The sequence below is a fragment of the Chiloscyllium plagiosum genome, unplaced genomic scaffold, assembly GCF_037043375.1.
Source record: "Chiloscyllium plagiosum isolate Xiang-an unplaced genomic scaffold, Cpla_swu_hap1 HiC_scaffold_9, whole genome shotgun sequence".
NCBI lineage: Eukaryota > Metazoa > Chordata > Chondrichthyes > Orectolobiformes > Hemiscylliidae > Chiloscyllium > Chiloscyllium plagiosum.
This window is the reverse complement of record NW_028270147.1, coordinates 119174521-119194764: the sequence shown is the minus strand read 5'-3', so window position 1 is coordinate 119194764 and position 20244 is coordinate 119174521. Positions and strand designations below refer to the sequence as shown.

At 45.8% G+C, this 20244-nt stretch overlaps 1 pseudogene; it reads left to right on the top strand.

Annotated features, from left to right (window-relative positions):
* Positions 1 to 20244, top strand: part of LOC148149284 (centrosome-associated protein 350-like) — a 989460-nt pseudogene that overhangs the window by 837010 nt on the left and 132206 nt on the right.

Here is a 20244-nt window from a genome sequence, read left to right as displayed (position 1 = left end):
CACGTCATGTTTGATTTATGTGGAACATCCAAGTGTATCTTTTAAAGACCATATATCAGTGCGGAATGTGGCCATTCAGCCCATCAGGTCTGCTCTGCAATTCCATCACAGTTGATTTGTTTGAGGAGAAAGTGAGGTCTGCAGATGCTGGAGATCAAAGTTGAAACTTTATTGCTGGAACAGCACAGCAGGTCAGGCAGCATCCAGGGAACAGGAGATTCGACGTTTCGGGCACAGGCCCTTCTTCAGGAATTCCTGAAGAAGGGCCTGTGCCCGAAACGTCGAATCTCCTGTTCCCTGGATGCTGCCTGACCTGCTGTGCTGTTCCAGCAATAAAGTTTCAACAGTTGATTTGTTTGTCAATCCCATTCTCCTGCCTTCTCTCCGTTACCTTTGATCCCCTTACTAATCAAGAACATATCTATCTCTGTCTTAAATACACTCAAGGACCTGGCCTCCACAGCATTATGTGGCGATGATTAATCCACAGATTAACCACTCTCTGGATGAAGAATCTCCTCCTCATCTCACTTCCAAAGGATGGTCCCTTCTGAGGCTGTGCCATCAGGTCCCAATCTCTCTGCCAAGTGGAAACATCTTCTCCATGTCTCCTCTATCCAGGCCTCTCAGTTTACTGTATGTTTCACTGAGATTCTCCCTCATCCTTCTAAACTCCATCGAGTACAGACCGAGTACAGGCCTCAACCACTCCTCATACAAACTTCTTTGTATTCTCTGAGAAATCTCCCTCTGTCCCTCTGTTAATCTTTCTCCAGATACAAAAATACAGTGTCTGAATTCTCTAATGCCTTGAGTTTGTTCACCTCACAGGAGAAAGTTCACTTTGGGAATTGTCCAATTCTCTTTGGCTCTCACAGTTTTTCTCATCCCTCTCTGCTCCCTCACTGCTTGACACACCTGTACACAACTGAATGGTTTCTCAAACACTAGGAGAGGAATTAAGGATCCTGCTTTCATCACGTGTTTACCTACAACTCGACAAGTTATTTTTATTTATTCATTTTGTGGAATGTGGGCAGCGCTGGATGGTCAGCATTATTGCTCATTCCTAGTTGCTCCTTGAGAAGGTGGTGGGGAGCTGCCTTTTTGAACTGCTGCAGTCCACCTGCTGTGGGCTGACTGTCAATGCCATTATGGAGGGAATTCCAGGATTCAGAGCCAGCAACAGTGAAGGAAAGCAATATATTCCAAGTCAAGATGGTGAGTGGTTTGGAGGGGAACTTGAAAGTGGTGCTTGGAACTTGAAAATATATCGGCTGCCTTTGTCCTTCTAGATGGAACTAGTCGTGTGTCTTGAAGGTGCTGTCTGAGGATCTTTGGCAAATTTCTGTAGTGCATCTTGTAGATGGTACACACTGCTGCTACTGAGCGTTGGTGGCAGACGGCATGATTGCATGTGGATGCAGTGCCAATCAAGTGGGCTGCTTTGTCCTGGATGGTGTTAAGCTTCTTGGTGATATTGGGGGCTGCACACATCTAGGAAAGTGGAGAGTATTCCATCACACTCCCAACTTGTGCCTTGTAGATTGTGGACAGGCTTTCAGGAGTCAGGAGGTGAGGTACTTGCTGCAGTATTCTTAGCCTCTGACCTGCTTTTATAACCACAGTTTTTATTTGGTGAGTCCAGTTGAGTTTCTGATCAATGGTAACTCCCAGGATGTTGATAGTGGGGGATTCAGTGATGGTCACACCACTGAATGTCAAGGGGCAGTGGTTAGATTGTCTCTTATTGGTGATGGTCATAGACTGGCACTTGTGTGACATGAATGTTACTTGCCACATGTCAGCCCAAGCCTGGATATTGTCCAGATCTTATTGCATTTGGACACAGACTGTTTTAATATCTGAGGAGTCAAAAATCGTGCTGAACATTGTGCAATCATCAGTGAAAATTTCCATTTCTGACCTTATGGAGGGAAAGTCATTGATGAACCAACTGAAGGACACGACCCTGAGGAGCTCCTCCAGAGATGACCTGGAGCTGACATGACTGACCTCTAACAACCATGATCATCTTCCTACGTGTCAGGTCTGATGCTGACCACCGGAGAGTTTGCCCCCAATACCCACTGATTCCAGTTTTGTTCGGGCCTCCAACCATTTCTTGACATCATGTGGAGTGAATCGAATTGGCTGAAGTCTGGTATCTGGATTAGTGGTGCTGGAAGAGCACAGCTGTTCAGGCAGCATCCGAGGAGCAGTAAAATCGACGTTTCGGGCAAAAGCCCTTCATCAGGAATAAAGGCAGAGAGCCCGAAGCGTGGAGAGATAAGCTAGAGGAGGGTGGGGGTGGGGAGAAAGTAGCATAGAGTACAATAGATGAGTGGGGGAGGGGATGAAGGTGATAGGTCAGGGGTGGAAGGAGGGTGGAGTGGATAGGTGGAAAAGAAGATAGGCAGGTAGGACAAGTCAGGAGAAGTCATGGGGACAGTGGTGAGCTGAAAGTTTGGAACTGGGGTGAGGTGGGGGAAGGGGAAATGTTGAAGTCCACATTGATGCCCTGGGATTGAAGTTTTCCTGGTTAGAAAATGAGGCGTTCTTCCTACAGGCGTCTGGTGGTGAGGGAGCAGCGGTGAAGGAGGCCCAGGACCTCCATGTCCTCGGCAGAGTGGGAGGGAGAGTTGAAATATTGGGCCACAGGGTGGTGGGGTTGATTGGTGCGGGTGTCCCGGAGATGTTCCCGAAAGCGCTCTGCTAGGAGGGGTCCAGTCTCCCCAATGTAGAGGAGACCGCATCGGGAGCAACGGATACAATAAATGATATATCCCCTCCCCCACCCTCCTCTAGCTTATTTCTCCACGCTTCAGGCTCTCTGTCTATATTCCTGATGAAGGGCTTTTACTCCTCCTCGGATGCTGCCTGAACTGCTGTGCTCTTCCAGCACCACTAATCCAGAATCTGGTTTCCAGCATCTGCAGTCATTGTTTTTACCACCTTGAAGACTGGTATCTGTAATGCCGGGCACCACTGGAGGAGGCCAAGATGGATATCCACTCAGCACTTCTGGTTGAAGATTACTGCGAAAGATTCAGCCTTATCTTTTGCATTGTTGTGTTGAGGATGGGGATATTTGTGGAGACTCCTCCTCCAGTGAGGTCCACTCACAACTGGATGTGACAGGACTGCAATGCTTAGACCTGATCCATTGGTTGTGGGATTGTTTAATTCTGTCTATCACTTTCTGCTTATGCTGTTTGGCATGCAAAGAATCCTGCTTGGTGGCTTCACCAGGTTGACACCTCATCTTGATGTATGGCTGGTGCTGCTCCAGGCATGCCCTCCTCAATTCTCCATTGAACCAGGGTTGATCCCCTGCTTAGATGGCAATGGTTGAGTGGGGGATACACTGGGCCATGAAGTTTCAGATTGTGCTGGAGCAGAATTCTGCTGCTGTTGATGGCCCACAGTGCCATCATGGAAGCCCGGTCATGAGTTGAGAGATTGATTGTAAGTCTGTCCCAGTTAGCACGGTGATAGTGCCACACAAAACAATAGAGATTATTCTCAGTGTGAATGCAGGAGTTGATCTTCGCAAGGATTATGTGGTGGTCACTCTTATTGATACTGTCATGGGCAAATGCATCTGTAACTGACAGATTTCTAAGGATGAGGTCAAGTATGACACGTTTTATAAAACTGAACCACATCTTTACATACTTTTGGCTCAGTACACGTGATTCTGGACGCCTGTGTTATCCAAATCCCCATGGTCCTGTCATGGGAATCTGATGTACTCCTCACAATATCTCCCTATGATAGCTGGGTGGGACCACTAGCCAATGTCTAACCAACCATTCCTCATCTGGGGGGGGCGTCTCCACTTCCTCATCGGCCTCCATTCTGAAAGTAATAACACTCTGAAACCCCTCCAGCCTCGACCTGAGTGTGAGCTGACTGTGCTCATTTATTTCATTGAAGATGGCACGGTGGCACAGTGGTTAGCACTGCTGCCTCACAGCGCCAGAGACCCGGGTTCATTTCCCGCCTCAGGCAACTCTCTGTGTGGAGTTTGCACATTCTCCCCCTGTCTGCTCCGGGTGCTCCGGTTTCCTCCCACGGTCCAAAAATGTGCAGGTTAGGTGAATTGGCCATGCTAAATTGCCCGTAGTGTTAGGTGAAGGGGTAAATGTAGGAGAATGGGTCTGGTTGGGTTACGCTTCAGCGGGTCGGTGTGGAAGGGCCGAAGGGCCTGTTTCCACATTGTAAGTAATCTAAAAATCTGCTTTTTGGATCTGCTGTAATTAGAGACATCATAGCCTACACTCCAGCTGGATTATCTTCACCCTTTCGGAAAGTTTCAGCAATCCTTTCACTTGCTGTGGTGTCACATCACCCCTTATTGATGGATTTTGTTTAACCATTGCCCTGGTTACCTCACACGAAGGAGAGAGACCAGGAACCTGTCCCTGTCATTGTTCTGTTTCTTGGCCCTCCTTTGGACATTCTGTAATTATCGGGGAAGTTACTGCCTTTAGTCCTGACAAATCATTCCCCAGAAGGAAATCGACTCCCTCAACAGGGAATGTTTTCCCCGCTCCGACAATTACTTCTCCTGATAACAAATCACATTCCAGTTGCATTTTATACAATTGAAGTGGAATATATTCCCCACCAATCCCATTGATTAATACCTTAGCTCCCATCGAGCTCTCTGGAGGGAAAATCAATTCTTTCTCCAGTAAAAATGATTGTGTTGCTCCTGTATCTCTCAGTTTGGTTCTGGGTTTAACTGAAGAAAAAGTGGTCACCTTTCCTTTGGATAAAAATCCTGTCCATCTCTCATCTACCTTCCAACTTCCTTTACTAATGACAGAATTCACCTCCAGCCTTTTTGTTATTATTACAGCTACAACTTGCTTTGTGGGATTATCTGTTTGTGTTCCCTTCTCTGACTCATTTTTACTAACTCCTGTAAGTCCCATGGATCTACCTCAGAACTTCCAACATTCCAAAAACACATGGCCCACCTTATTCTAAAAGAAACATTTCAGCTTCTGAGCATCACTTCCACCCTCAGCAATTTCCTTCTTAATCTGAGGAGGAGTTCTCAGCCTGGTCCCTACTGTCCATTCTCTCCCCTGGCTACCTGCCTTCCTCACACTCTCTCTCAATTTTTATTTTTCTCCCATTTCTGGGCCTGATGGGAATAAGGTTTCTGGAACAGTCTCTCATCAGGTGGCTTCTCCACCTCCTGATGCTGCTTGGCTTGTTGTGCTCTTCCAGCCTCCTGTTTGTATACTTTGGATTCCAGCATCTGCAGGGTTTTGGCTTTATTGAAGTCTATAATCATTAGCCATTCTAGCTGCTTGTCTTACTGTCATTCCCCTTTGGTCTTCTACATGAATTCCGATTCATGAAGGGAAGGAAGTTTTGAATTCTTCTCAGAGAATAATTTCTCTGAGAGCATTGTAAGTATTCTCAGCTGTTTTGTGGAGGCTGTTTCTGTAAGTTCTGAAACCTCTGTCTGTATGTTTCCGAGACCAACTCATCTGCACTTTTCACCGTTTCACATCGTTGTGATCCTGAGAACGTTCCTCTGACAGGGATGTAGTAACCTCGTGTGCTTCCCAAGTTCATATTTGCATAGGCAAGCTCCATTGTTTTTCTCTACCTCACTTGTTTAACTATCTTCTCAATAAACATGAAAAATGTTTCCACATCCTTTTCTTCATAGTTATAGAGTCATACAGCAAACAAACAGGCCCTTCTGCCCACCATGACGACGCCGATCAGTAAACACCAAACTGCACTAATCCCATTTACCTGCACTTGGTCTATAGCCTTCCATGCCCTGGCACTTTATGTGCACGTCTGGATGTTTTTTAAATGTTGTGAGAGGACCTGCCTCCACCACAATCTCAGGCAGCACATTCCATATGTCTACCACCCTCTGGGAGAAAAGAAAGCTTAATCAAATCCCCTCTAAAACACATTTTCTTCACATTAAGCTTATTCCCTCTGATCTTAGACATGCCTGCCATGGGGAAAAGATGATCACGATTGACTTTGTCTATGTGTCTCAACATTTTGTATCCCTTCTTCAGACTCCCCCCATGCTTCCTCTGCTCCAGAGAGAACAAACCCAGTCTAACTCGTCTTTCCTCATAGGAAAGACTTTCAATCCCAGGAACATCCTGGTAAATCTCCTCTACACCCTCTCCAGTCCAATCACATCCTTCTGACAGTGTCATGACCAGAACTGTACACAGTATTTCAGATATGACCTAACCAATACTCTGTAAAGTAACAACAAGACTTCCTTGCTCCTATTCTACACCCTGGCTAATGATGGCTAGCATCCCATGTGCCTTCTTCACCACCCTGTCTAGCTGTGCTGATACCTTCCGGGATCGATGGAGTTGTACACCAAGGTCCCTTTGTTCCTCACTATTCCCAAGGCACATAAGAACATAAGAACTAGGAGCAGGAGTCGGCCTTCTGGCCCTTCAAGCCTGCTCCGCCATTCAATAAGATCATGGCTCATCTTTTCATGGACTCAGCTCCCCTTACCCACGCTCTCACTGTATCTCTTAATTCCTTTACTGTTCAAAAAAAAATCTTAGCTTTGAAAACGTTTACTGAAGTAGCATCGACTTCTTCATTGGGCAAGGAATTCCAGAGATTTATGATCCTGTGGGTGAAGAAGTTCCTTCTCAATTTGGTCCTAAAACTGTTCCCCCTAATTTTGAGGCTCTGCCCTCTTGTTTTAGTTTCACCTACCAGTGGAAACGTCCTATGTCTTATCTATTCTCTTCATTATTTTATATGTTTCTGTAAGATCCCCAACCCCCCTCATTCTTCTACGTTCCAATGAATATATCCCAGTCTACTCAGTCTCCCCTCATAAGGCAACCCTCTCAACTCCAGAATCAACCTAGTGAACCTCCTCTGCACCCCTTTGTGTGCCAGTACATCCTTTCTCAAATAAGGACACCAAAACTGCACACAGTACTGCATGTGTGGCCTCTTCGCACCTTGTACAGCTGCAACATAACCTCCCTGCTTTTTAAACTCAATCCTTTTAGCAATGAAGGACAAAATTCCATTTGCCTTCCTAATTCCTTGTTGTACCTGCAGACCAACCTTCTGTGATCCATGCACAAGGACACCCAATGCACATATTTTTCATTGTGTATATCCCTCCCTTATTAGACCTCCCAAATTGGATCATCTTACACTTATCAGGATTAAATTCCATCTGCCATTGCTCTGCCCAATTACCAGCTGATCAACATCAGACTGTAGCCTGAAACCCGGTGATCCAAGATGGCAGCAGAGTAGGACACTTCAGACCGAGTTCATCTGCTCCGTCTGTTTCCTTTTCTTCTTTCTATTCCACCTTTTTTTGTTTTTCTTTTGTCCTTCTCTCTTTTCTTTCTCAACTCAGATGCCTGGCATCCAACCCAGTGCAGACCCAGTGATGTGGCCTATCAGCTTGGTGTGGCAGTGTCCTGGCCTGTCAGGGCGACATCCCAGCCTGGTGAGTCAGACTCTTGGTCAGACATGATGGTCTCTCAGTTCAATGTGGTGACCTCTTGGCCCATGTTTGGATCCAATTTGCCAACTTGCCTTTGATCCCATGGGCTCTGACCATCTGGACCAGCCTTCCATGTGGGGCCTTGGTCAATCAAATCAATACTGGCATCCCTACCTCTCCAAGTATTGGTTAATCCTGTACTTCAGGATTTTTTCGAATACTTTCCCTCACACTGACATCAGACTAACCGGTCTGGAATTGCCTGGCCTATCTCCGCTGTTCTTCTTGAACAAAGGAACCACATTGACAATCCTCCAGTCTGGCACTTCACCTGTGGCCAGCGAAGTATTAATCAAGGAAAAGGCAATCAAACTTTCAAGACAATGAAATGAAAAATACAGTTAAGTTAAACCTAAAGGTGCGATAGAGAAATGAACCCCTTTTCCCCGTTATTTGAGAACTATAAATCAATAACATTCAAACAGAAAGGATTTTATTTTGCTGTGTGTTTTGAAATCTTTTGAATTTGTGTTTTCTGTTAGTATGTTTTATTTTATCTTCATTTGGATTGTGTAAGGAGGTCTTATTACTAAATCTAAATCATCAGCATTGTGCGCTTATGCTCCATAGATGCTGCAGACCAACTGCATTTCTTCAGCAGTTTCTGTTTGTGTTGCAGTCTGAGATCTGTGTTGTCCAATAATACCAGCAGTTGGGATGGGAATAGTTGGCTAGCAAAATGATTGTCACTCCAATTAGAAATTGGTACTTTGCCTTTGATCCAACAAATCCTTATGCTGCCTTTCACAGCTGTCAGGGGAATGGGAACAAAATGAGGAGGTTAGTGGGCAGTAAGGAGGTAGTAATTAAAGCCTGTAAGGAACTAGATAATGAAGTCAGTGTGATTAAGAGGAAGAAGAGGCAGGGAGCAGATGAGGAACGCAAAGGAACAGGTGGTCTGAGGTGCATTTGTTTTAATGCAAGAAGTGTAGTAGGTAAGGCAGAGGAATTTAGGACTTGGATTAGTATCTGGGAGTATGATGTTATTGCTATGACTGAGACTTGGTTGAGGGAAGGGCAAGATTGGCAACTAAATATCCCAGGATATAGATGCTTCAGGTGGGATAGAGAGGGAGGTAAAAGGGGTGGAGGAGTTACATTACTGGTCAGAGAGTTACATTACTGGTCACAGCTGTACTGAAGGAGGGCACTATGGAGGACTCGAGCAGTGAGACAATATGGGCAGAGCTCAGAAATAGGAAGGATGTGATAACAATGTTGGGGCTCCCAACAGCGAGCGTGGGATAGCGGTACAAATATGTAAACAGATTAAGGAAAGATGTAGGTGCAACAGGGTGGTGGTGATGGGAGATTTTTCCCTTTCTCAACATTAACTGGGATTCACTGGGAGTTAGAGGTTTAGATGCAGCAAAATTTGTAAGGAGCATCCAGGAGGGTTTTATAGAGCAGTATGTAAATAGTCCAACTCAGGAAGGGGCCATACTGGACCTGGTGTTGGGGAATGAGCCCGGCCAGGTGGTTAAAGTTTCAGTAGGCGATTACCTTGGGAACAATGATCACAATTCCGTAAGTTTTATGCTCATGGACAAAGACGAGAGTGGTCCTAAAGGAAGAGGGCTAAGCTGGGGGAAGGCCAACTATAGCAAAATTCAGCAGGCGATGGGCAATGTAGGTTGGGAGCCGCAGTCTGAAGGTAAATCCACATTTGATATGTGGGAGGCTTTTAAAAAGAGGTTAATTAGAGTGCAGGACAGACATGTTCCTGTGAAAATGAGGGATTGAAATGGCAAGATTAGAGAACCCTGGATAACATGTGAAATTGTGAGACTGGCTAAGTGGAAAAAGGATGTACACATAAGGTCTAGGTGGCTGAAAACAGATGAATCTTTGGAAAACTATCAGGAAAGGAGGACCAATCTGAAATGGAAAATCAAAAGGGCTAAAAGGGGTCACGAAATATCATTACCAAACAGGGTTAAAGAAAATCCCAAAGGCTTTTATTCATATATAAGGAGCAAGGTGGTGACGAGAGAAAGGGTTGGCCCACTCAAGGACAAAGGAGGAAAGTTATGTGTGAAGTCAGAGAAAATGGGTGAGATTCTTAATGAGTGCTTTACATCGGTATTCACCAAGGAGAGGGAAATGATGAATGTTGTGGTTAGGGATTGATATTTGATTACTCTCGGTCAAGTCAGCACAGGGAGGGAGGAATTTTGGGGTATTCAAAAAGGCATTAAGGTGGACAAGTCCCCAGGCCCAGATGGGAGCTATCCCAGTTTACTGAGGAAAATGAGAGAGGAAATAGCTGGGGCCTTGTCGCAAACTTGAACATGGGTGAGGTCCCAGAGAACTGGAGAATTTCTTATATTGTCCCCTTGTTTAAGAAGGGTAGCCAGGATAATCCAGGTAATTATAGACTAGTGAGCCTGATGTCAGTGGTAGGGAAGCTGCTGGAGAAGATACTGAGGGATAAGATAAATGTACATTTGGAAGAAAATAGACTTATCAGTGATGGGCAGTATGATTTTTTGCAGGTAATGTCATGTCTCAGCAACTCAATAAAATTCTTTGAAGAAATGACAAAACTGATTGATGAGGGAAGGGCTGTAGATGTCATATACATGGACTTCAGTAAGGTGTTTGATCAGGTTCCCCATGGTAGCCTGATGAAAAAATTGAAGTCACATGGGGTCTAGGGTGTTCTAGCTACATGGATAGAGAACAGGCTAGGCAACAGGAGACAGAGAGTAATAGTGGAAGGGAGTTTCTCAAAATAGAGAACTGTGACCAGTGGTGTTCCACAGGAATCCATGATGAGACCAATCTTATTTGTGACATGCACAAATGATCTGGAGGAAAGCATAGGTTGACTGATTATTAAGTTTGTAGATGATACTAAGATTGGTGAAATAGCAGGTAGTGGAGGGGTTTGTCAGAGAATACAGCAGAACATAGATAGATTGGAGAATTGGGCAGAGAAACAGACAGATGGAGTTCAATCTGGTCAAATGTGAGGTGATGAATTTTGGAAAATGCAATTCCAGAGTGAACTACATGGTAAATGGAAAGCCCTGGGGAAAATTGATGTACAGAGAGGTCTGGGTATTCAGGTCCATTGTTCCCTGAAGGTGGCAATGCAAGTCAATAGAGTGGTTAAAAAGGTAGATGGCATGCTTTCCTTCATCGGACAGGGTACTGAGTACAAGAGTTGGCAGCTCATGTTAAAATTGTATTGGACTTTGGTTCAGCCACATTTGGAAAACTGTGTAGAATCCTGGTCACCACATTATCAGAAGATTGTGGATACTTGGGAGAGTATGCAAAGGAGGTTCATCAGAATTGAGGTATGGAGGGCATTAGTTATAAAGAGAGGTTTAGTAGATTAGGATTATTTTCATTGGAAAGATGAAGGTTGAATGGGGGCCAGATTGAGGTTGACAAAACCGTGAGAGGTGTAGACAGGGTGGATAGCAAGAAGCTTTTCCCCGGGATGCGGGACTCAATTACCAGGGGTCATGAGTTCAAGGTGAGAGGGGAAAAGTTTAAGGGAGATATGCATGGAAAGAGGGTGGTAGGTGCCTGGAATATGTTGCCAGTGGAGATGATACAGTTAGGCATAACAACCTCATTTAAGATGTACCTGGACAGATACATGAATGCGCAGGGAGCAAAGGGATACAGATCCTTTGGAAATAGGTCTCAGGTTTAGATAGAGGATCTGGATTGGCGCAGGCGTGGAGGGCCGAAGGGCCTGTTGCTATGCTGTAATTTTTTTTGTTCTTTGTTCTTTGAACTGAGGAAGCTCAGATGAACAGAGCGATCTTTGTGTACTTGTCAGCTGATTCCTGAATGTGGCAAGACAGGTTAACAGAGCAGTTATGAAGGCATATGGGACACTTGCCTTTGTCATTTCAGGTATTGGTTATAAAAGCAGGAGGATATGTTGCAGTTAAGCAGAACATTGGTTAGGCCACAGCTGGAGGACTGTGTGCAGTTCAGGTCACCGCATTGTAGGAAGGATGTGATTGCACTGGACGGGGTACAGAGGGGAATCACCAGGATGTTGTGTGGGATGGAACCTCTCAGTGATGAAGAGAAATTGGATCAGCTCGGGTTGTTTTCTTCAGAGCAGAGAAGGTGGAGGGGGGACCTGATCGAGGTGTATAAGATTATGAGGGGAATGGACAGGGCGGAGAGAAAGCAGCTGTTCTCCTTCGTGGGAGGGTCAATAACAAGTTGGCTCCATTCAATGTGAAAGATAGAAGGTTTCAAGATGTTTTTCATCCAGAGGGTGGTGTGGGTCTGGAATGCCCAGCCTGGGAGGGTAGTTGAATTGGGAAGCCTCACAAAATTTAAAAAGTACTTGGATGAGCAGTTGAAATGTCATAACATTCAAACTATGGGCCTCATGTTGGAAAGTTGGACTGGTGTAGGTTTAGTGTAGTTTGGCTGGTACACAATTAATGGGCTGAAGGGCCTCTTCTATACTGTGCGATTTTATGATTGTATTGTGTGCAGTTTTGGTCTCTTTATCTGAGGAAGGATGTTCTGGCTGTGGAGGGAGGGCAGCGAAGGTTTACCAGACTGATTCCGGGGATGACAGCACTTAGATCTGAGGAGAAACTGGATTGGTTAGGACTATAATCACTGGAGGTTAGAAGATTGAGAGGAATCACTTTGAAAATTGTAAAGTCCTAACAGGACAAGACCGGAAAAACACAGGAAGGATGTTCCTGATGACTGGGGAATCCAGAACCAGGAATTACAGTTTACAGAAAAGGGAAAGGCCATTTCAGACTGAGAGGCTGGGAAGCTAGTGGAATGTTCTGTCACGGAAAGCAGTTGAGACCAAAACATTAAATAGTTTCATGAAGGAGATAGGTATTGTTTTTAGGACTAAAGGGACTAAAGGTTACGGGGAGAAAGTGGGAACAGGGGACTAAGTTGGATGATCAGCCATGGTCATATTGAATGGCAGAGCCCATTCAAAGGGCTAAATGGCCTCCTCCTGCTCCTAGTTCCTTTGTTTCTATGTTTGAGAGACTGTTCATAAACATGGAAACATATGGAATTATAGAGTCATAGAGTCATCGAGTCCTACAGCACAGAGACAGGCCCTTTGGCCCAAACTGGACCGTGCTGACCAAAATGTCCATCCACACTAAACCTGTTTCCCTTCACTTGGCCCATATCCTTCAAATGTTTACCTGTCTATGTATTTGTCCAAATGCCTTTTATATGTTGTTAATGCACCCGCAGCTCACTCCATATGGGTACCACCCTCTGTGTAAAGATGTAGCCACTCAGGTTCCCTTTTTCTCTTTCCCCTCTGACCTTAAACTGTTGCCCTATAGCTCTCAATTCCCCAACCCTGGGAAAAAGACTGGGTGCATTCACCCGATCCATGTCTCTCATGGTCTTATACACTTCTAAAGGATTCCCCTTCAGTCTCCTACACTTTTAGAAAAATGTCCTTGCTTGTCCAACCTCTCCTAAAAACTCAGACATTGAAACTTGACAACATCCTTGTAAATTTCTTCTGCACTTTTTCCAGTTGAATAATATCCTTTTTATAACAAGGTGACCAAAACTGAACATAATAGTCCAAGTTCGGCCTCACCAATGTCCTGTACAACTACAACATAACTTCTCAACTCCCATACCCAGTGCCCAGACTGATAATGGCCAGAGCACCAAAAGCCTTCTTCACTGCCCTGTCTAACTGTGACTCAACTTTCAGAGAACCGTGTAACTGAACTGCAAGATCCCACTGTTCCACTACACAATGAAACCCCAACCTTGATTTAATTTTCTAAAATTCAAGACCTCACACTAATCTACATAAATTTAATTTTCATTTCTCTTCCCACATCCCCAGCTGATCAAGGTCCTGCCGCAATATCTGATAATTTCCATGATACCACCTTTTCTAATGTCTTCTGCAAACTTACGAATCATGCCTTACAGATTCTCATCCAAATCATTGATACACATAACCAACAGTAATGGGCCCAGCACCTAGCCCTCAGGCACTCCACTAGACACAGGCGTCCAGTCTGACAAGCAATTTCCACCATTAACCTCAGCTTTCTCCCATCAAACCAATTAGTGAAAAGTATTTGTCTCATGTCAGGAATTAGTTTGGAGGTAGGAGTCAGAGAGGACGGATAATGTGCGTGTCCTCTAATGAGCAAGACGTGGGCGGCACGGTGGCACAGTGGTTAGCACTGCTTCCTCACAGCGCTAGAGACCCGGGTTCAATTCCCACCTCAGGTGACTGACTGTGTGGAGTTTGCACATTCTCCCCATGTCTGCGTGGGTTTCCTTCGGGTGCTCCGGTTTCCTCGCACAGTCCAAAGATGTGCAGGTCAGGTGAATTGGCCATGCTAAATTGCCCGTAGTGTTAGGTAAGGGGTAAAGGTAGGGGTATGGGTGGGTTATGCTTCGGCAGGGCGCTGTGGACTTGTTGGGCCGAAGGGCCTGTTTCCACACTGTAAGTAATCTAATCTAATGTGAATAGTGGTGTCCCCAGGGATCTGTGCTCAGTTATGCTCAATGTTTCTCAATGATGTGCATAAAGGATTAGAGAGCCATATATCCAAGATTGCTAACCACACTGAGTGAGGCGGCATGGAGGATGTCACAGAGATAGGGAAGGTGGAGGACAGGGAGGGAGTTGAGAACAAGGATGAGAATTTGAAAATTGAAGTGTTTCTGGGCCAGGAGCCAATGTAAACATGGGGTGCAGGGGGCTGGTGGAATGGGACTTGGTGCAAGTTGGGATATGGGCAGCAGAATTTGGGATGAGCTCAAGATTATGGAGGGCTGTGACTGTGACGAATTGGAATGGTCATGTTTGGAGTTTCAGACATGGCTGAGATTTTCAGTGGCTGATCTTTGTGATATGGAGCTCAGATCATTTACATAGATGTGGCCAAGTATGTAAAGAGTCTGATTGAGCAGCAGACAGTGCTCAGGGAGAGGGATGGAGTTTATACCAGAATCTGAAGAGGATGGTTTTGATCTTCCCAATGTGTTTCCCAGTGAGCCTGGCTCCTCAGTCCTGACTGCTCTTAGCTGCTGTGATTGTCACTGATTGGACACTTATTATTAGAGATTCTGACCACAGCAGAAAGCCCCAGTGCAAAAAATAACTGCAAAGACTGTCAGATCGCAAGGTTGAAACTTCACCAAGAGAGGAAGTGAAAGAAGGAGCTCGGAGCAGCTGGACGTTTGTTACTGAGACGGGAGAAAACTGTGAACTGTCTGCACTCCCTGGAATCTGACAGCACAGGAGGCTGGTTCTGGGATTTGTTTTGCAGAAACAGCACAGTGATGGAAAAAAGTGTCAGTCACTCTCTCACAGACACACATGCCTGCTCTCGGAGATCAGAAACACAATCCAGCAGCAGCTCTGTTTCCAAGCTGTGAAACCTGCACAGAATTGTTCCCTCATTCAGTTTATAACTGGCAGGATAGACCAAGCAGGGGAGGCAACACAGTGGTGTGTACAGTCAGAAGGGAGTTTCCCTGGGAGTCCTCACCATTAACCATGGAATCCATGAAGCCTCATGACAGCAGGTCAAACATGGGGAAGGAAACCTCCTGCTGATTACCACAGAGCACCGCCCTCCCCTCCAACCTCAACTGAGCAGTCAGTCCTCCTCCATGTTGAACAACACTTGGAGGGAGCACTGAGAGTGGGAAGGATGCAGGATATACCCTGAGTAAGGGACTTCAAAGCCCACCATCAAGAGCTGCTCAGAAGCATCACTACTGAGCAAGCTGGTCAAGTTCCACCTGATTCAGCTGCTAGACTGGACCTGGGGCAGGTGGTGAGGGAACCAACAAGAGGGAAAAACATACTCACTATCACCCTCACCAATCTGCCTGCTGCTGGTGTGTCTGTCCATGACAGTATCAGTAAGAGTGACCACCGCACAGTCCGTGTGGAGACAAAATCCCATCTTCACATTGAGAATACCTTACATTTTGTCGGGCAAGAGATACAGGATGTCAGGAAGAACTTTTTTTAGCAGCAATTGGTAATGACTTGGAAATTAGTGCCCATTCAGGTGAGGCAGGTGAAGACACTCAGTGATTGCAATGGCAGATTGGATGGGCTCTTGATGGAAATAAACCTGCAAGGCTCTGGGGGTCGAGTAGGGGAGGGGGTGGGACTGACTGGATTGCTCCATGAAATGACAGCATTTACCTGACAGGCTGAATGTTCTCCCCCTGTGCTGGAAATAGGTCTCACTCAATGAAGGGTTCACAATTGGAGAGTTTGGATGCAGTAAATACAGGACAAATTGTTTCTCCAGGCAGGAGGGTCAGTAACCAGAGGGCACACATTTCAGAAAAGGTCTAAAGAACAAGAGAGAAGACAGGAACATTTTTATCCAGCGAGTTTATGATGACTGTCTGCAAGGTGAGTGGAAGTGGATTCAACAGCAACTTTCAAAAGGGCATTTGGAGAAATAGCTGAAAAGGAAACAATTGCAGAGTTATACAGGAAGGGCTGGGTAAATGGGACTCATTGGACTAATTTGCCTGTCACAATCGGCCCAGTGACTTCTGTCTGTGTTGTATAAGAGCTTATACACACTTAGAATCACCTTTACACAAAGACTGGGAAAAACAGACAACCCAGTTTACAGAAGAGTGTTTTCTCAAGCAAAACGCTCTTGAACCAACTCAGGGAACAGGCCAGAATAAGTCAGCAAATCAATGGCAAAGCAACCGTGAACCAAAAGTGATGGAAGTGAACAGTATATTCAATAGCACAGCCATCGAGAGGGGGAGGGATGAAGTGCAGGAGGTCAGAGAGCATGCAGTAGGGGTCTGAAGGGTCTGCTGTCAATGGTGGGATGGAGGAAGCAGCAATGGGCAGGAGACCAGAGACAGAAGATGGAAGGGGGAGGGAGGGAATGTGAGTCTGCAGCAGGACACAGAGTGAGGGAGGCCATGGAGGCAATTGGCTGGCAATGAGGTGGGGGTCATTCTGGAACAACACATGGTAAGACAGGGAAGAGACCACTCCATATCGGACAAGCTGGCATTTATGGAATGTGGTTCAGGAAATTGGGAGAGGACATTGGAATCATAGATTTAGGAGTTGGGACAAGCAGTAATTAGGGTTTCTGTGCAGAGACAGACAATGTGATTGAGATTGAAATAAGAGACATATGTGGTGGACACAATGTTGATTTTGCAGCTCAGATACTGGACAATCCAGTGGGAAGGAGGCCCATGTTGACTGGTCCTATGGGAAGGTGGCCCATGTATACATCAGCAGAGAGTCATAGAGGTTTACAGCATGGCATCAGGCCCTTCAGCTCCACTCATCCATGCTGACCAAGTTTCCAAAACTGAACTAGTCCCATTTGCCTGTGTTTGGCCCAATCCTCTCTAAATCCTTCCTATCCATGTTCCTGTAAAAATGTCCTTGAAATGTAGTAATTGTACTCGCCTCTACCACTTCCTCTGGCAGCTCATTACACATACACACCATCCTCTGTGTGAAAAGGTTGTCTCTCAGGCTCCATCAAATTCTTTCCTCTCTTGGCTTAAACCTATTCCTTCTAGTACTGGACTCCCCTGCACTGGGGAAAAGACTTTAGCTATTCACCTTATCTATGACCCTCATGATTATATAAACCTCTATAAGGTCACCCCTCAATCTCCTGCATTCCCTGGAAAACATCTCAGCCTATCCATCCTTGCCTTATGATTCAAACTTTCCAATTAATCTTTCTTTTACCCAAACCAGTGTAATAACTTCCTTCCTATAGCAGGTTGAGCAGAAATGTACAGTGTCCAAATGTGGCCTTCCCAATGCCTTGTACAGTTGTAACATGATGTCCCAGCTCCTGTACTCCCTGCTTTGACCAGTGAAGGTGAGCGTGCCAAATACCCTCTTCACCACCCTGTCTATCTGTGACACCACTTTCAAGGAACTATGTACCTGTACCCCTCAGTCTCTCTGTTCAACAACACTCACCATGGCTCTACCATTAATTGTGTAATTCCTGCCCCAGTTTGTCTTATCAAAATGCAACTCCTTCCATTTATCGAAATTAAACTCCATCTGGATTTGTTGACCCACTGGCCCAGTTGATCAAGATGACATTGCACTCTTGGATAACCTTCTTCCCTGTCCACGATGCCAACAATTTTAATGTCAGCCACAAACTTACTGACCATTCCTGCTATTTTCTCATCCAAATTGTTCATATAAGTGATGAACAACAGTGGATCCGGGATTGATTCTTGTGGCAGACGGCTGGTCACTGGCCTCCAGTCTGAATAACAACCCTCTCTCACCAGCCTCTGCCTCCTACCATTAGGCCAATTTTCTATCCAATTGGCGTGCTCTCCCTGGATCCTATGTGATATAATCTTACTAAACAGTCTACCAGGGTAACCTTGTCTAAGGCCTTGCTAAAGTCCATGTGGACAGAGTGTACTGCTCCACCTTTATCTATCTCCGTGATTACTTCTTCAAAAACTCAGTCATCTACTCGTCTCCATCGGAAACTCCAGTGAATAGGAGGCCCATGTTTACTGGTCTCTCTTGGAGGGTCCAGTCAGAAGGAGGCCCATGTTTACTGGTCTCTGTTGGAGGTTCCAGCAGGAAGGAAGCCCATGTTTACTGGTCGCTATTGGGTATGGGGGCAGTTCCTTTCTGTTGTAACTGTGTGATAGTCCAACCCTCATCCCAGTGAAACAGCCTGACTCAGAGACTCATCATGGAAGTGGAAGGAAAGGGAAAAGGATTGGAACATGTTGTGAATGTACAGGTTGGGTCAGTGGGTCAGAGTCTGTCCTGTCCCTCCAGCTCACACTGATGGCCTGAGGAACTCCTCTCTCTGCTGGGCCTTCATGGAATGAGGTTTGTGTCCAAACCTGTCCCCAGTGAGAATAGGCCAACAGCACAGAATTGCCTTTCTTTTGACAAGAATCTGTCAGTCTTCCTGAGCGAGGCCAAACCCTGGTCAATGTGGGAAATGGGGAGTTACTCCAGGAAAATACATCTTTCTGGGGTCAAGGGTTAATGTCCATTAGTGGTGCAGAGCTGAGGGAGATTTATCCTGCATTCAACTGTCACCACCCAGGACACTGTCAGAAAGAGAGAGAAGTGAGACAGAGAGAGAGAGTGTGTGTGTGTGTGAGTGTGTCTGTGTGAGAGAGTGTGTGTGTGCGCAAGAGAGAGAGAGAGAGAGATCGGGGGATAGAGGGAGGAGCATCTGAGACAGTTTGAGATATGTGAGGGGACCAAGAGAGAGGTAGAGGGTGGTAGAAATGGTGAGGTTGAGGGATAGAGAGAGAAACAAGATGTGACTGAAAGGCATGGAGAGAGAGAAAGAGATAGGATGGGTGTGATACCAAGAGTGAAGGGAATCAAGAGAGAGAGGGTAGGGTTGGCTGTGTGCGTGTGTGTGTGTGAGAGAGAGAGAGAGATGAGTATGGTTGGAGACAGAATGCCAGAGAGGGAGGGAGAGAGACTGTAGATTGGGATGCAGAGAGGGAGGGAGAGAAAGAGAGGGAGGAATAGAGAGGGGCAGATAACATTTGGATGCTTTCAATTATAGCGAGAGATGGAGTGAGTGACGGAGACAGAGAAAGATGCAGAAATAGAGATTATGAGACAGAGTGAGGAACTGGGAATGAGTTGGAGGGAGTGGCTTTGAGACAGAGAAAAAGAATATGAAAGAGATTAACAGTGGGGGAGAGAGAGATAGAGGTAGAGAGAAAGAAGTGTAAGGTGTGAGTCAGAAAGGGAGATAGAGAGAGAGAGAGAGAGATAGAGAAAGAGAGAGAGAGAGAGAGAGAAGAGGACAGGTCCTGGTCACCACATTCTGGGAAGGAGGTGATTGTATTTGAGAGGGTACGGGGAGATTTCCCAGAATGCTGCCTGAATGTGAGCTTTGAGATAAGATTAGAAAGGTTGGGGTTGTTTTCCTTGGAGCAGTGAAGGCTGAGAGGGGACCTGATAGAGGGGTATAAGATTATTTGGGGCAGTGATAGTGTGGGTAGGAAGGCACTTTTTACATGAGTGAAGGACTCAGTAACCAGGGACCGAGATTGAAGGTAACACAGACATGGACACACAGAGACTCGGAGCTGGAGCAGGCCATTTCGCCCTTTGAGTCTGCTCTGTCACTCAGTATGATCATGGCTGACCCTCTCTCTCAAAGCCATATTCCTGCTTTCTCCCCATTCCCTTCATGCTGTTAAAATACAAAACAATTATCTCTCTCCTTTTCTTGAATATATTCAGTGGTAGAGAATTCTACAGGTTGACCACCAGCTGAGTGAAGAAATGTTTCCTCATCTCAGTCCTAAATGGTCTATCCTGTATCCCCCTGAGACTGGGTCCCCTGGTTCCAGACTCGCCAACCAGGGGAAACCTCCTCCCTGCCCAGCCCTGTTAGAATTTTATATGTTTCAATCAGATTCCCTCTCATCCTTCTAAACTCGAGTGAGTCCAGGCCCAGTCAAATTGGAGAGTGAGAGGGGAATTGAGGAGAACTGTTTTCACCCAGAGGGTGGTGGGAGTCTGGAACTCACTGCCTGAAAGGCTGGTTGAGTCACAAACTCTCATGACATTGGAGCAGTGTTTAGATATTCCCTTGTGTTGCTGTAACCTCCAGGGTAATGGGCCAAGAGCTGGAGGATGGGTTTAGTGTCATCAGATCGCTGTTTACCAGCACAGATACAAT